This window comes from Homarus americanus, unplaced genomic scaffold (genome assembly GCF_018991925.1).
Source record: "Homarus americanus isolate GMGI-L3 unplaced genomic scaffold, GMGI_Hamer_2.0 scaffold21914, whole genome shotgun sequence".
In the NCBI taxonomy this organism is placed as follows: Eukaryota; Metazoa; Arthropoda; class Malacostraca; order Decapoda; family Nephropidae; genus Homarus; species Homarus americanus.
The window spans coordinates 1494859-1513637 of record NW_024719665.1 but is presented as its reverse complement, the minus strand read 5'-3'; the positions used below and the strand labels follow the sequence as shown (position 1 = coordinate 1513637).

The 18779-nt window shown below is 40.8% G+C and overlaps 1 long non-coding RNA gene across 1 annotated transcript in view; it reads right to left on the bottom strand.

The window, feature by feature from the left end:
* The window catches only part of LOC121860207, a 46894-nt gene extending 30987 nt beyond the window's left edge, over positions 1-15907 (bottom strand). Inside the window, exons 1-2 of the long non-coding RNA XR_006087838.1 lie at positions 15808-15907; positions 9935-10661 (exon numbers count right to left, since the gene is read on the bottom strand). This is a non-coding gene — a long non-coding RNA (uncharacterized LOC121860207). The remainder of the gene's footprint in view (positions 1-9934; positions 10662-15807) is intronic.
* Positions 15908-18779: the final 2872 nt, after the last annotated feature.

Below are 18779 nucleotides of genomic sequence, written 5' to 3'. Positions count from 1 at the left end.
GTAAGTGGCCCCTTTACCTTGGGTACTCTGATAAATGTTTACTTGTGCCACATTGATTCCCTGCCACCGTCATCATCAGCACCGGGATTATGAATAATTATTGTCCATAATGCTACCAATTACCACACAGAGTATAGGTGTGTACCGGGCAGCCTTGTAGTGTAGGGTAGTGTTGAGAACATTAGTGTGTGAGGAGGTATAGGTGTGTTGGCAGCTTTCCTGCTCTCACCCCGGCGGGCAGCCACGTGCCAGACTTGGGAGGGGTGGAGAGGGAGGTAGGTAGGTGAGTGGGGGAGCTACTACCATCACGCCACCCTTGCTTGCCCACTCCTGCCTCGCCGACCCACTCTACAACAAAGGAGCACACCTTAATCACGTTGCTCGCCTAATAAAAACTGCCTTTAGTTGCAACTCTAAACAGCGGCTGCCGACACGTGGAGCTCAGAGGCGGCTTACTTCTAGTTCCATACTCATACGGAGCAAACAACGACCCAAAGGAAAGTCATAAAACCGAGGTAGACAAATGAGAAAAAGGCAGGTAGGGATGATGGAGATTCGCAGGGGCGTGGTGCAACTCCGCGGGGAGAGTCGAGGAACATCCACGACTCACCAAGATAACGCGGCAGCAGCAGCAAGAACCTGACGCTGCGGAGACGTGCAAGAATGGTAAGGGTGCGGGGGAGCGGCGTCTTCCACCCTCACCCCCGCCCACCGGTAAGCTCTACGCTAACCGTGCAGCCAAAAATAGTTCCTCCTCGCCCCCTCCCCCTGAGCCACCGGGGGGAACCTCCGTCACGGAGGAATGCCAACCAAAGGTAATATTTATAGGCACCAAGCGGGAAACCATGATGAAGAGACAGCCAACTGCAGCCACTAACGCGTTACCTAATCCCTTAAATTGCGACACTAAGAGCATAGCGCCCAACAGTACAGTATATAGCTAGAACTATGGCCAGCCATTGTTCTAATAGCGTGGTTTATATATCCCACAAGATTAAGAAGATTTGGTAAATAAAGCATTTAATCCTTCGATGTTTATTCTACTGTCTAGCTTTATTAAAACTTGGTTGATAGTGATTGCCGTAAGCGACTCTAGGCACACTAACTTCTGCTATATGCCCCCCCCCCCAACAGACAGATTCATCACGCACCTACGACATACAGGACAACTTAACCACCAAGACGGCTGACGAGTCTCGGTAAAATATAATACAGAAGACGCCTACGGTAACGTGTCCATCACCCAACTGTTTACCGAGCTAACAATGTGTCTGTCAAGTTGATGGCTCGACCTTAATCCATCAACAATGAATTGAGCTTTGCCAAATACTTCATCCTTACCTTCCCCGTGTAACGTCATCTCGCCCTACTGTACATACAACTACGGTATTTAACAAAGCCTCGGTAAAGTGATCTTCTTGATGCCCCTACACCCTCATGTCTCCTTAGGTTGATGGTGTAGTCCTTCTCAGCCACACTTAAGATTTTTCCTTCAGCCCAGCACGTCAGTTTCAGGGAACATCTTGCTTTTTTTTTACCTTGCATTATTTGGTTTCAGTCTTCGAAGCTTTTTTTTTGAGTCGCCGGCATAATATGGCCTAAGCTGCTGTGTCGCCAGGGATGTAATTACCTCAATCAATCAATCTTGGGTAACTCAAGTGCTTCTAGACACACAATATTACACACGCATTATATCAAGTCTTATGTTTGTAATATAAAACAAAGTATACTAAATAAATACGTGAATCAGTCTAAGAAATGTTTCAGCTATACATATAAGTGAAAAGAATACATGCAGTGCAAAGCCTTATATCTACTCATATATACATAACGTCATCCTGTAGCAATATCCACCCATCTAGTCCCTAAGCAGCACACATGAAGCAACTTTCTACTGTAACATATGCACGACACACTAGTAGTATTAAAAAAAAGTGGAAAAGGGTAATAGAATATATGCTAGAGAAGAACATTCAAATCAATAATAATAATAACCATGACTACAGCCCACAACGTCCTATAATAGACGGGAAAACACTGACAACTGAACCCCTCCCCCCTCCATCAGGTCTGTTTGGGACAGGATCACACACGAAGTTTCATAAAAATCAATTCCTATTTCTTGGAGTCATCGCGTCCATAAAAGTCAGTCGAGCACTCCTATTAGTGAACAAGATATAATCATACAAAAATGTACTTATTATCGTATATAAAACATATGGGCTAATGGTCGAATCACTAGCTCAGTAAGTTCATCCTATTTCGTGTTCACAACTAGACATACTGTACAGACAGGCTCGCTTACTTCTTGCCCGCTCTACTACGAGGCAGGGCAAAATAAAGACTATAACGGAGTATCAGGAAGCAATTACGTGCTGCAATTTGAGCGCTTGTCTTCCCGATGTAAAGAGCGCATTAGCTACCCTCTTTATCCAGTAATATAATCGTAAGAACAGAATAATCGACTCCAGCGGGAATCCCAATAGTTATAGAGTTTTTTTTAGGGTAATAGCTACACCATTATTGATCGTATTGTCAATTTGCGGAAGGTAACTTGGGTTCATACCTTAAGAACAGGATAAACTGTCAACATATCCTGGCGTTTCCCTCGACAGTCAGTGACACGCTCATAGGGGGTATACTTGGGGCGGACTTTAACCCCACCTCTCCTCTGATAGCGGAGGTCCTCTTGTACAGCAAGAGCAGCAACCTACATTGACCTCTAGTTACACAAACCCATACGATACCATTGGCGCAGTTTAATGAATCCGACTTACCATTATGGACAATAAGTAATAATAGCAGCGGTATCCACAGGGCCTGAGCCAGTGTTGAAAGCTGATGATAAATGAAAGGATCCTCTTGGGTATGTTTGTTTGTGGGTGTGGGAGGGAGCGTGGACGACCATGAATAATCCCCCACGGGTCGTGAGGGCCACAAGACGCCGCCACGGCCGATATGAGGCCTCAACAAAAACATTCCGACGTTTGGTTGAGGGCCATCCCCGCCAGGACAGACCCGCCATTGTTTTGGTAGTCTCCCGTTAACTTGCCGCGGCGCCCACTGTAACGCACCACACTCACCTGTAGTGCAGGACGTCACTAGGTTCATGTCATTCTGTATCAAAAACTGTACATGTCATGTGACATCACTAGAGTCACGTCACCCTAAACTACCCCACAGGTCTTGTGGCGCAGCACACCTGTAATGCAGGGCACCATTAGGTTCAAGTCATCATGCAACATCCCACACGCCTTGCCCGGTCCATGCGGATGTCCCAAACGGCTTTTAAACGTTTGGCTCCGGTGTTTAAGATACCCCCGCCCAACACCTCACGCAATATGCATTCGCCTCTTCCTGCGAGACATATAGAAGTTGAAAAAATTACTTCCAAACTGTAAACTGTCCCCGGAGAGCTAACACTGAGACTTACACCTAACAATCAAACAAATAATGTACAAGCTGCGCGCAGCCAAGTACAGTGGAGTGGCTGGGTGTAGTGTAGTGTAGTAGTGCCTGGGTGTTGTGTGTAGAGTTAGTGTAGCGCTTGGGTGTGGTGTAGTGGTTTGATATATTAGATTCGGTGTAGTACTGGGTTTGGCGTGGTGTATTGCAGGGGCTGGGTGTGGCAGTGTACTAATGTGACTGGGTGTGGCAGAGTGTACTAATGTGACTGGGTGTGGCAGAGTGTACTAATGTGACTGGGTGTGGCAGAGTGTACTAATGTGACTGGGTGTGGCAGAGTGTACTAATGTGACTGGGTGTGGCAGAGTGTACTAATGTGACTGGGTGTGGCAGAGTGTGTACTAATGTGACTGGGTGTGGCAGAGTGTACTAATGTGACTGGGGTGTGGCAGAGTGTACTAATGTGGCTGGGTGTGGCAAAGTGTACTAATGTGACTGGTGTGGCAGAATGTACTAATGTGACTGGGTGTGGCAGGTGTGTGACAGAGTGTACTAATGTGACTGGGTGTGGCAGAGTGTACTAATGTGACTGGGTGTGGCAGAGTGTACTAATGTGACTGGGTGTGGCAGTGTAATTATGTGACTGGGTGTGGTGTAAAGTGTACTAATGTGACTGGGTGTGGCAGTGTACTAATGTGACTGGGTGTGGCAGTGTACTAATGTGACTGGGTGTGGCAGTGTACTAATGTGACTGGGTGTGGCAGAGTGTACCAGTAGTAATGTGGCTGGATGTGTTGTGGATAGGTATAACAGGTGTGGAATAATGGATATGTATAAACAAGGTGTGGAGTAACAGGTAGAGTCAACAGGGTGAGGTAGATTGGGTAGGTATAGCGGTGTAATGAACTGTTACGGGTAGAGAGACTTAGAGGGTAAGACCATTCATTGTTGTGACTCAGAGCTTAAGGGAGGGGCGAACCTGAGCGAGACAAGAGTAAGGGCAGGTAGGTAGAGCAAGGTCAATTATAATACGGTAAGCGGATAGGGGTCGGTGTGTGGGGAGGGGAACGGGAGGAGGTATGGGGTGGCGGAGGGGTGATGTGAGCGACTAAGGTAGTGTGTGACTAGTGACCTCAAGAATGGCACAGAGAGCGCCAAGCCGAACCCCACACTCCCCCTCACCACCCATTCATGTCTTGTTTCTCCTCTCTCCCTTCTGTCGTCTTCCCACTCCCTCTACGATGACGACCACGTAGGGAGAGAACTCTGTCCCTACACCAGAGAATGACCTCCCTCACCCCCCCTATTCCCCCCTCTCCCACTATATTAAACCAAGGAATTAAAACAACTGACGAGGGACAAAGTTCGTCGCCAAGCGCATATACACAAAAACAACTTGACCAAAGACAGGGGGATGACCAGGATACACAGCGACTTATGACAGCAACCTTAAAAATATATGTATATATTCGACCGTCAATCTAACCGTTTCTGGTCTATTAACTTTATACACCTCAGAAAAATAAAAGAAAGGTGTACCGGAAGTAGTATCATAAAACCAAAAGGAAAACCAAGTAAATAATTATATCACGAGGTCTAATCATACTACTACTGTAATAGGTTCATGAAACATCCACAAGAAATTATTCAGGTCGTTTCATGAGGATCTAGATTCACCCTGTGTACCGCTAATTTAGAACTGTGGCCGGGGGGTAGAGGAGGGTAGGGGAGGGGGCGGGAGTAGAGGAAGGTGGGGAGGGGGCGGGGGCAGAGGAGGGGAGGGGGCGGGGTCGGGTTGGGTAGTTTTTTTTTTGTAGAGAAAAGAGGTGTGAAAGAAGATTAGAGGTGGGGGAAGGAAGTTATAGTTCGGAAATTGAAAAAATTTAGGAGGAGGTAAGAGAGGGAGGGCTGACCGCCTAGTTAAGCTAATAGTGTGTTAGGATTGTGTCATGGGTTAGTTATTGTCTGTCGGTACAGGCACTAGACATCCTACCCTGTCCCATATATGGGTGTTTTGAGGGCCTTATTTCATATTCCGCCGACCCTACTGGCGGATGCTGATCTAGGGAGGTTGTCTATTGCCTGACCAAGTAGATCGGGGGTGGTAATGGACCTTTTGAGATTTGTTAACTTTTTGGGAACCATGTATGGTTGTTGTCATTATCTGGTGGGAGTCTTTGAAGGAGTTCTTGCTCTGATCGTTCCATCTTTTGCCAGATTCTGCTGGCCAGGGTGTGCAGCTGCTGGTTGATGGGTTTTATTCTCAGGTCTCTATGTATCTCGGCTGTGGTTCTGGTGAAGGGGTACCTCTCACCTGTGACGAATCTTAGGGCTTCATTTTGGACCACCTGTAATTTTAATATTTGAGTGGTGCTCATAGTATGAAGTGGTACTGCTGGGTAAGTTACTGTATAATGAGGATGGGGAGTAGGACTGGCGGAGGTGTGGCAGGCCGGTATCAGAGGAGGGGGGCTGGCCAGGGATACGGGGAGGCACGAGCGAGTGGGGAGGGGCGCTAGGGAAGGGGCTAAGAAAGGATGTGAGAGGTTGGGAAGAAGGGCAGAGGATAGAGAGGGGCGGAGGGACGGGGTGAAGTAGGCTGAGGATGGAAAGGGACGGAACAGGTTGGGGAGGGGGGGCAGGCCTGGACCACACGCTGTCATTCAGTGGATATTGACTCAGGGAAGTAATTGATCTGCCACACCAGGCCTGCCCACTCCACCCTACCCCCGCATAGCCCCTCCCTACCTCTACCCCCACATACCATCCCAGGGCACCACAAAGCCACAACTGGACCTCATGTATCTGTTCCTTTCTCTCAGGGATACAACAAGAGAGGGGTCACCTACCGTACCTACCTTTTCATACATCACATGAACTTAGAGGTGTGTATATTGTATACCCGCAGTCCTATATTGCCTACATTAACATACATACTGAATCAATGTAAACTTGTATGACAAATCAATGAATATCTATTTCATCTTATCTTCCTTCCTTTGTGCTCAGCAAGTAACAGGACAATTTTATTTTCGTTTACGAGGTTACTATTCCTGTGTACTAAAAAATCTCCATCGTTAAATTGAAAACAAACTCCTAACCTACGCTAACCCTCACAAAAAAACCCACAGTAACTGATATACCGTAACACATAAAAATACTGTACCATCAAAGGATATGAACCAAAAACAGGATACAACACAGAAGCTCCAAAGTCCAAGGAAAACAAAAAGCGTTCACCAGAGGGACTAAAAACGCGGGAGCTCCAGAATTCTTCGCCAACAAAACACAGCAGAATGCAAGTTTGGACTCGTGAACGTAAACCCCGATACACCAAGACACAGCACTCGTACACCAACACATACTATGTTTACAGTAGTGGAGCTGCATAACTCGGTACGGTACGTTTCACCAGGGGCACAAACCCACTCCCCTGCGACACATTTGGCGCCCTGGTGGCTCCCTGACACGACTGGCCCCTCACTGACACCCCATTCCCTCATCTCCTGCTCCTTTTCACCATCTTCTCCCAACCTTTCTATTTCATCTTCTCATTATCAATCATTTCCCACGTCCCATTTAATGCACTACCTGCTCTTCTCCCCACTCGTTTGTCCATTTGCTTTCTTCCCTCCCTACAAGATATGTTCATGACGGCCCAAGGTCGTTCCTGCTCTTCACATCCCCGAGAAAATAGAATAAAATTGTCTAAGATGGAATTGAAAGAGGGAGTGCAAAAGGCGGGGAATGAAGTGTGTGACATAAGGTAGATATAATATTGCAGTAACGGGTTAAGATATTGGTGTGGGAGGTAAAGAATAGCACACACAGTCAGCCCTTAGTGAGACAAGACGTGTCCTGTAAGCGCACCAGATTGGCTGAGTTGTCCCCCCCCCCTTCCTGCTATATCCCAACTCCTTACCAAACTCACTATATATCATACAGTATTTGTATCACTTATGTTACTTGTATATCATTTGTCAATCAAGAGACCCATTCCCCAATTATGTAACTATATTTTCAGCCTTCCGGCTGCCATGCTCGTTCAATAAACCGTTATCATTATTATTTTATTATTATCCCTCACACACACATAAGAGAGAGACAAGAGATAGTTTCGTAATTCTGTGCAGTACTAACAACCAAAATAAGAAGGCAATCAGGTACAGTAAGCACAGTTTTATGTCCTTTTAATTTGATCTTGACTTATCACGGCACAAAATTTTCGCGGCACCCCAAGGGGTCCCCATAGGTGATACAATCAGTGTCTTTTTTGTGAAAGCATCATCAACTTTGATGGAATTTTCTGGATAAAATTGATATCACAGGGAAAACATCAATGACATTTGATGTGTATTTCCTCGGCGAATCTACCGCAATTAGTCCCACCCTTCTACAATGATTCATTCCCAGAGTTATTGTGAAAAATGTATTTTCTGATCACCGCACCTTGATGTTTTTGGCTCCCCAAAAAAGTTTGGTCAGATTTGGTTGAGATATACTGTACAGTACTTCATTACTGTACTATACATTATTGGCGATGGTGCAGAAACACACAGGGTCATTCAAATACTGTATCTCACCAACCTCTTTGAGGCAAGGTAGCTACAGTCATAACACTAACTCATGACTACTGTACTAATACCATACTACTACTACTGTGATAATAACACAAATACAGCTCCTCCCCGACTAACGACGGGGTTAGGGACCCAAATCCAGGTCGTAAGTCGAAATGGCCGTAAGCCGAAAATGCTAAAATAATACATAGAAAATCTAAAATGGATGTCTCTTTTTCTTCTCAGCACCACAAACTCTCACTTTTAAGCTTGCCAACCATTTTAAAGTGAATTACAAACGAAAATTTTGTCTGTGTACCGACGTTGGGACTCGAAAATACGTAATTTGACAAAATTTTGGTACGAATGAGGCAGGTCATAAGTGCGGGTGGTCCTAAGTCGAGTAGGTCGTAAGTCGGGGAAGAGCTGTAGTTTAACCCAGTTTATTGTTGAGAATTGGGGACACAAGACCACTGATCTCAGATCACAATGTTTAAGACATCATGACAATTTATTACTGCACAATTTACAGATACTGTACAGGACTGTACACAGATCTATTATCATATAACACTACATAAGTGATGTGAAGAAAACACCGGAGACAACAGTGAAAGATCTGGACAATGACAAAAAGGCATCACTAAACACCATAAGTAACTTAGACAATACAGTTCATGAAGTGGATTGTTGTACTGTATAAGTACAGTACTGTACTGTGTATGGGATGGCTGAATTATTGTAGTGGTTATTCTTAGATCTTGGATGAACCGGTAGTTTTGCTTAACTTGATATGCTGTATGCACACCCCTGCAGTTTATGTTGGGTAGTCAGGGGTGTCAGTGTTTGGGGCTAACTACTGTAAAGCTGATCTAACAAAATCTAAGTCACAGGTACAATTGAGTCGAGTGGTTGTGACTTTAAGAGCGTTCAGGTAACGAGACATGGTCAACAGTTGGCTATTATAGAGGGTCAACATGGTTGGAATTAAAATAACATTTTACACTCAGTTTTGATGTTACAATTAGCGGGGGACTCATGTTCAAGGTCACAGTTGGCCGAGATGTTACAGTACTATTTAGACAATATTCTAATAAACTGACAGTAGGGTAGAGCACTTTAGGGAAACCGTGCAGGTGTGAATATTCACACCTGTAGAGTACTCTATAACCTTTATTTAATAGTACTGCACAGTACTGTAATAACATATAATTGTCTTCTTTACGTACATCCAAATATATTGATGTTTGTTCATCATATTAAAAACCTAAAATTTCCACCTATTGTAATTGCTGTATGTAGAACCTCACTTCCTCCATTCACTTTCTTTATACAGGTACTGTATTTACATACTGTTCTTGTCAAAAATTCCCAAATAAAGATGAACAAAATTCGAAGTTGCTAATAGTAGCAGTTAACTTTTTTTTATTGTATATTCAGTACATAATGGCTTTACAATTCTTCCAAAAATGCATGTAAAGTACAGTATTAAACACGAACTTTTCTTGTAAACATAATCTACTGTACTGTATTTACCATTCTTAATGTAACTTTTAAACACTTCAAGTAATCAAAATATAATACTGTACCAGTTACGGTACCCAACACCATTACATAAGAATGGAAGAAACTGCAGCGGGCCTATTGGCCCATACTGGGCGGTCCCATTTACACCCAACACCTATCGCTCATATATCCATCCAACCCATGTTTGAAGCAATCCAGTGTATTCGAGTTAATGATGATGTTTGGTAACTTGTTCCACTCATCCACTACTCTTATTCCAAACCAATGTACTGTACTTGCTACAGTAGCTATTCAGTCTCTTCTCTACACAAAGTACAGTATAGCTATAAATCTAGTCCACCATGCACACAAAACTACAACTGTTTACAATGAACATGCACGGGTAATGAAATAATCTTAGCAAATACACTACTGTACAGGTGACAAAATATGATTACACTTACCATATTCAATGAAGTCAGACACGGTCTTCTCACGTCTCAATGATGAGTTTGTGCACTCATCAAACAGAACCAAGAGCACATCCAAAAGGGTTTCAACAGAGTAACTCTGGCCACTTGTTTCAGCAGGCCCAGAGAGGAAGAGCCGCTCCAGATCCTGAAGCCGTGTTATTGCCTGGCTCGTATCTTGAATGGCGACAGTACCCCCGTCTCCTCCTCCTCCTCCTCCTGTGTCTTCCTGTCCGTCACCCATCATTGGCAGGGGGATGTCTCTTCTTAACTATTACTGTCTTACCTTTACACACTCAAATACGGAAGAACGAAATTTCACTTAAGGCGCCATCGAGATTTGAGTTAAAAAAAAAGGGGGGCAGCCGTATAGGGTTAGGTGCTTTCTTATAAAAATCGATCAATCTCTGTCATTATTGTGACTCACATTTTTCCTCTCTAAGCACCATCTAGATATCGATCATGTTGACAGACATCTCTGTCCCAATTTTTATTAATCTTTTGCTAGGCTGACCTCCCCATACACAAAACTGCACAAAATAATTTAATCTTTTCATTTATGAGCAAATTGGATTGATCATGAAGGCACATCAAGTAACACTGCTCTTGGGGGTGACGGCTGAGGTTCCCGACGGATCACAAGTCCCCCACTGGAGAGCCGATGTCGTTGAGAAATAAACACGACTTTCCCAAGGTAGAGCCGGGCTGTGGTGAACCACCTCTGAAAAAAGAAAATAGCAGCCATTAAATTATCATATAGTACAATCTACAAATCTTTGTTTTTAGCCGTCAAAATAAATAAGCCAAACAGAAACAAAATTGATACAAAATCAAAAAAATAATGAAACCCTTTGAAGAAATCATAATACTGTAGGCCTATCTTTTACTATATTTAAGTTATTTCTAACTAGCATATTACTGTACATACTACTGTACGCCAAATTTATTAAATACCGCTGCTTAAATAATTCGTTCACTGTGGTGACTCATTTCCCTGATAGAATAGCCACATGTAGAATTTGTCTAAGTATTTTTCTAGTCGCACTTAAAAGATTGGCCAAATACATCAGTGAAAACTTTTCATCTTTAATTGTATCCCCAACAGCTTAATAAAAATTCTCAAAGCCAATTTCATCTGACAAAGATGTATCTTGAACTACTACTGTAGTCATAGGTTTTACCTAACCTGATATCTCAGACAGTCCTAAAACTTTCCTGAGAAGGAACATGACAGAATATATCCTTGTGTTTAATAGACATCTAACAAGGACCCTCTTCAAGCTGCACCTCATCACTTAATGGAGGTAATCCTCTTACTGTACAACATTGGGAATTCCCTCACTTATCCACTCGAATGTCAAGAACTAAATACAGGTACAGTACTGTACTCCTTTAACTCAACCATGTTACTAAACACTTTCCATCTTAACCTTAATAAAAATTTTAACTTTTAGTATTATGTTACATTATTTCTTAAAATGAGTCAGGTACCAGTCAATCTACCACATACTGGAAGCCCCCGTTCCTGAAGCCCAACTTGACCCTACTCCCGTCTCCCATTTTTTCTTGTGGAAAATTAGAAGGATCTGGTTCATAATTTTATTACACCCAGTCATACAAGTGACTGACCAATTCCAATATACAATACAATACCTATAGTATATCTGGCATTGTAACAGTTTAAGTCATGTGAGGCTGTAACAGCTATAGATAACAATATACCAGGGTATACGTATATAAATACAACTAGACTTAAATAACTATATTTTTTTTACTGTTATACACACTGGAAAAGGCCAGCCTTAATATATAATCTTATATCTGCTCCAAGATTGGTTAGGTGGTTGTTACCAATTCATCCCCAATGCTGCCACCTTAGATCCCCCAGACTGTGACACTCAACCAGAAAGTTCACCCAAATGCAACAGTTGAAGGTTACTGTATCTATTAACTCACCTCCAGTCTCAGTAACAAGTAACTCGATATCTTAAAAAATAGGATGTACCAAGATCCAAACCGAGCCAAGTGCTGTGGGCTTGTCCTAAAAAACCCATTAGCTATAACCCTAACTTAACATGGGGAAATACCCCCAAGTCTAAGCACAAAAGCATTCATATTCCCAACCTAACCTGAGGTCTGGAAGCTGAAGCTCTCATTCCAGGCAAATTCAATTTTGAATATTAAATTCCATTCATCATCAAGGCATGGGACAGCCATATCTAAACTATGAGCCTTCCAACTGCTAACAACACAGAATAATGTTTAGTAGTTTGTGTAAAGCCACTACCCAACAGCTGCTCCCAACTTGGCTGTACTGTATACCCTGTAACCTGTATGTCGTCTGAACACAACCTGCTCATCTGAAAGCAGATACAGTACTAATTCCCTGAATTCATTGCTACTGTATAATTTATAATAGGATCACATTCAGTAAAAATAATCAATACTGAAAAAAAAATTACTGTAAGTACAGTACCAGCACTACTCAATCAAAAAATGTACTTAAGAAGAAGTACAAAATACTATCCCTCAAAACTATGTACAGGTACTGTACATGAAAGTACAAAGTGTGGTACAGTATATACTGTACTTATTCCAAAACATACCGATACTGGTACTCAAGCAGAAAAAAGTAGTGTGTTTCTGGTCTTAATATTTAGATAAATGTTACAACATATTTGCCAGATATTAAGAACAAAGATACAGAATATCAACAAACTAGATCTACAGTACAGGTATTTATATTCTATACTGTACAACAATTGAAAAATTTGAATTATTTTTCAGCAACTACCAGGTAGTCATTTTCCAAACTGTTACATACTGTGGCACTTGTGGAGCTAATTAGTCCAGCCAAGAAGAAAAGCCATTTACACTCAGGAAGAAGCATGGGAATGTTGGCATAGAATGACACCTGTATTATGCACAATAACACTCACATACAGAATGGCCAAGATGCACCCATAAGTAATGGTCACAGTCAAAGGGAATTAGATAAGGTCACAATCAAGTCAGGTAATTATATTTGATGAACAGGGGCCAACAACACCAGGTACTGTACAAAAGTTTTAGGCCCTGGAAAATCAACCCTCTATACTGTACTTGTTGGCTATGATGAATTGATTTATCCTGACACAATATTTAATGTACAGCAATCCCTTTCCTAAATCCCAATCCTCTACTGTATACCCCAAACTGATATGAAATACATTTTTTCCCTCAGGGAAATGTGACACTGTCTTGCCAGCTAAGAGGGTGCTAATGCCCAGTGCCCACTCCAAAAATGGGTTGGCAATAGAATGTGTATCAGTAATCAGCTGTAAAATTTGATTTAAATTTGTCTAAAGGCAATTAATATACCATGTCATCAGGTGACCATGGTTAATCCAAACAAGTGCCTTAAAACAGTAATAATGATGATGTTTCTTTCTTACAATAATACCCCCCAAAAAGGACTACCGGTATCACAATTATTAATATAGTAAACAGGCTTTGCAATTTTCTTAATACAGTATTATGTAAATGATCAATTTGGATATAGAGTACAGTACTGTACAGGGTACTCAACACATGAACTAACACAACAACCTATACACATACTGTATATACCTAATCTAGGATGAAAGTTTAGTAATAACTTTGGTTATGCAGGAAAAGTTCTATAGGTCGGTGCACATTGTGTTTTGTGTTTGTCACTCATCAGATACAACATGGCATCAAAGTGGACAGGTGACAGCAGCATCTGTGCTTACCTGTGCAGGTATTTACTATACAAATAGGGACAAAAACTCGAATATGAAAAGTGCTTGTATTTCATCCCATCTACTTAGACTTGAGGCAAGAAATAAAGTTTAATTTATAGATTTTCCATTAGACGACTGGATAACCCATGCTACGGTCTTTAAATATTACTTTAATATACTATTTAAGGACAATTTCCCAGGTTATCCAGCTACCTATCAAAATCTCTGCAGAAGAAAACATTTATCTTACCTCAAGGCCAAAGCTAATAAGCTCAATGAATAATTTTTTTATTATTCAGGTTTTTGTGCCTAAGTTTTCCCATAAATAAAAATGACAAATATTGCTGCAACACGACTGCTTTGAAGACACCCTTTTGCATATGAAAATACAGTAACAAACACAATATGCACCAAAAACCTATTAATAAACTTTCCCCCATGTGAGGTTTTGTCTGACATTTGTCCAAATGAAACTAATAAAAGTCTTTTAGTAACCTAATTTAATAATAATGTAATAATAAACTTCCATCAAAGGTTAGGTACTGTAGGTACCGGTATGTTGTTTTGTTTTTTAGTATACAGTGAATCGTCAAACGATTACATGTACTGTACATACAGTACGTATAATTATACAGTACTGGATTGGAAAACTGCAAATCCTCCGTACCAACTACAGGTGTATTATTATTATCAATGTCTTAGTTGTCCTTTTTGGGATATTATTATCATTATTAACATACGAAGGAAGAAATTTATCAGCTATAAAATATTTTTGGAAGTTGTTGCTGCTGCTGTTCTTTGTTATTAGTGAGTATGAAACAACAGCGTTATTTCCATATTAATGCCTAGGAAATGTTTCAACAACGACGCTGCATCCTGATGCTCTGGTAAACAAAGATTGTAGTGGCAAGCATACCAGTATCAGCTGCATATTTCTTGATGAAAGAAAAACTAGGGGGAAAACATGAATAGAAAATGTACTATTTCTCCACCCAAATTTGCTTTATTCTTGAGGTAAGAAATAGTTTCCCTCTTTAGATATTTTCCCTTAGATGGCTGGTAACTGTAGCCAGTCCTTAAACTTTACACACACAAAAAATAAAATAAACTGATAAAAAAAACTAATGTAACCATAAAATTCCCCCCAAATTAGGTTTTTTCCCAGAACTTTCCTGTACAGTATTTCCAATGTAGAGGGTTCAGGGTGTGGGCAGTGGGGACATCTTTGGGGGTCCACACCAAGGTGAAGATTAATCCTTCCAGGTATTATAATCATCTTTAATATGCATCTCATCCTTATATAAATGCATTTGAACTGTATTTATTGAAGATACCTTGTATAGTGATCAATAATTCTGTTAACTCCATTAATATGGTTTAAAAATCATTTCTAATGTATATTAACATGTCTGGGAGGGAATCTTTGAGACACTAGAGCAAAAAATGTCAAGTTTATAAATGTAAAAATATTAAATAAAAATACCGTAATGAAGGCATGGTAAGGTATATATTATGTTCAATAATTGGAACTGGAAAAGGTTTAAATAAAAACAAAATATGATGACAAAGTGGATACCGATTTGGGAAATAGTAATGTTTTATGAATGAATCGAGGAATAGCTTCATTGGTCAAGGAACTACTCCAATAGTAAGATCAACATAAAACATTAAACCCTTTATCTAAACTGTAGGCAGTCTGCTAGTTCAAGAGGTAAGAGCCTTCATTAAAACAGGCCATACTTCAGCCTGATACCTGGTAACTAGCAGTGGTAGAGGGAGAACTTCCACTCCCCGCACCATCACGGGAAGTCTACCTCTTCCTGTTCCCAATACACTAGTCCTACACTCCTCTTGCTTCATCACCATCACTGATATACCATCCTCTAGGCTTATTTTACGGAATTTCTCAATATATTAAAGATCTACAACGAATATCTCCCCCAAAACGACATAATTATGTGTGGGAAAAAGCAGAGGGAAGGAGGAGGGGCCGACCCATCCACCACAGCTGGGCTCAACTGCCCCGTTCTAAATCGATATCTTCTCTAAATATCATCATTTTCATTTATCCTCACCACTAGATCACAAACCTAAGTTACCAACATACTTTACAGAGACACTCACCCCATTGCTCTTCCAATAACGCGTGATTTTTCAAGTATATTCCATAGTTACCAGAGCAGATCACACGGAGCACAGTCCACTAACCCCCCAGGCAACCCCCTACTGGTGACTCCTCGGACCACCGCTATAGACGACACAAACTTCTCACTCTTTAACCCGGTATAAACAAAAGAGCAACAACTAGAGGATCTAATAATATTATCCCATATCTTATATTTTCATACATACAGAATTTGATATGTTATAGAGTACTGGAATCTTTGTTTGATAATATTTTAGGAATTATGATAGGGGCGGATCTTTGAGAAAATCTGCAGCGTCAGTCATTGGGGAAAAATCTCTTTAACTACTTTAACTGGGAAGTGAAATACTAATAAGAGAATACCACAAAGCTCACAGGGGTATCCGTGAAACGTTAATCTACTCTTTGATTACTGGCGGCGACGTACAAAGCCTTCATAGCCTCGCACTTAATGGAACGCACGACTTTTTAATGCAATGATACAACTAAAACTTTCTTAAAACAAAAAATAAAGACATTTGATGAAAATAGATTTAAATCCCTGCAAGAACAAGTTATGGTCTGTACCAACTTTAGCATTACTGCACATACCGGTCGAAAATGAGATTGGTACCGGAATATTTGTTGAGAAAATTAAACCATTTAACCCCCAAATAATAATAGAGAACAATATATAAAAAATGCAGCTTAATAAAAGACAAAATCACATTGCATATTTTTCAGGCAACGTAAGAGTACAGTACCGACCTATGAGCACGTGTCTGTGTAACCCGGCAAACATAACGTAATTACAACGTTTACAGAAAGGTTTTTTTTACTCTGAAAAACGTTCAATAAAAACGTTGCAAAAATGTAGCAACATACATACACAAATATATATATACATACTTAGGGATAAATAAGCTGGGGTGGCTACTCTTAGGGATAAATAAGCTGGGGTGGCTACTCTTAGGGATAAATAAGCTGGGGTGGCTACTCTTAGGGATAAATAAGCTGGGGTGGCTACTCTTAGGGATAAATAAGCTGGGGTGGATAATCTTAGGGATAAATAAGCTGGGGTGGATAATTTTAGGGATAAATAAGCTGGGGTGGCTACTCTTAGGGATAAATAAGCTGGGGTGCCAAATATTCAGGTGATGTGTTTAATGTTATCCCAGACATGGCCATTATAATATTTAACCATAAAGTAACCGTATAATTGGTTAAGTTTGGTTAAGGTCATGTCAGTCAGGTTAAAGTTATGTTAAGATTCACTACGTTAATGTTATGTTGGGTTGATGCTATTTTCTGTTTGTTAGGTCAATATTCTGCTAGATTAAGGCCACTTCAGGTAAAGTTAGGTCAAAGAGAGGTCAAGGTTAGGAAGGTAAATGTCAAGTTAAGGTCATATTAAGTTTTGAATAAATTGAAGATATAGTAGGTTAAATGTTAAGGTTTTGTTAAGATAAGATCATGTTAGGTAAGGTTAATTTAATGGTACGTTAGGTGAAGATTGTATCAGGTTAATTTTCTTAGGTTGGTGTTATATCAGGTTAATATTTTGTTAGGTTAAGTTTAGTTTAGGTTAATATTTTATGGAGTTTCATCACCAAAATAACCTCTTCAACAACCCAACACAAAACACTATCATATGCCTGCCTAAACTGGTTCCCGTTGTAGCCACTTACTCGACAACAGGTATGCATCACTGAACTAATCCTTCCTTAAGTAACATCAAAATTAAATCCTGTAATAAAAACGGTGTGGATTTAATAGCCGTGGATATAAAAATTATCCTAATTGATATAAATAACCAGATAATATTAATACTGTAATACACTTATTAGAGGTTAGTATGGCAAGGATTATGTGAGATATGCCTAATTTATTTATTTTATATTGAATTTAATTAAGGATGAGGTTAGGTTAGGTAAGGTTTAGTGTGGGTTGAGAATACAATATTGTGTTTTTTTTTTTACAAAACAATGTATTGGCTATTGATGGGGTAATTCACTTATTATTGTTAGTTTAATTGGATTACCTTTTTAGGCTATTTCACCTGATAATTAGACACTAACACGATCTGGGTGGTTTGTTTATTAAAGTTTAGGCAAGGTTGGGTTAGGTTAAGTTGGGCTAAGTGAGGTTAAGTTAGGCTAAGTTAAGTAAGGTTAGGTTTTGTTAGGTAGGTTCGTTTAGCCACCAGGGACAGACTGTCTAGATATCTGAATGACCTACTAGTTTTGTTGCTTGATTCACCTTCTTCTCACAATGGCCCGATAAATTAAGTTCATTGTCGACACACACACCCAGGGTCCTATATCAATTCTCATGTACAGAACCAAATACGCAATGTGCTTGAATACCTCCCACGTAAATGTGAATAACAAAGTGTGAGGCCAGACATACTGCCTCACACGCCTGTTCTCACGCATTTGTGAATAAGTTACCCTTTATGTATAGAACTAAACAAATAATGTAAATGAAATACTGTGTAACTTTCAGTGCCATAATATCCTGACAACGGGGTTAATTATTATGACCCTTTGTAAACCCTACTCTGTAATCCTTTTGCGCTACCGCTCACAGGATGAGTGTGGGGTGCACAATAAAGTAGCCGCTGCAAGCGGCAAAATCAAAAATCAATTTTCACATTCTGTTTCCTGGTGGGATATGTGACACGCCTCATTACTGTTGGTACGACCTAGGTGCATCCTCTTGTTCGTCGTGACATTGAATCTTCACAGCCATTTCTTCGACCAGTCTTAAAGCTGACAGAGATCTTTCTGTAGCTCTTCGCTGTCTGTTTGGTTCTTAAATTCCCTGAATAACTTGGCATCCACAACATTTGTATGGCGGAGTGTATAGCTTCACACATTATTTACTTTTACTTTTACTTTTATCCTCTTCGCCACTGATCGGCTTGTTAGCCGCTTGGGCGGTCGGTCACGTCTCTTTTCATTTATATTCT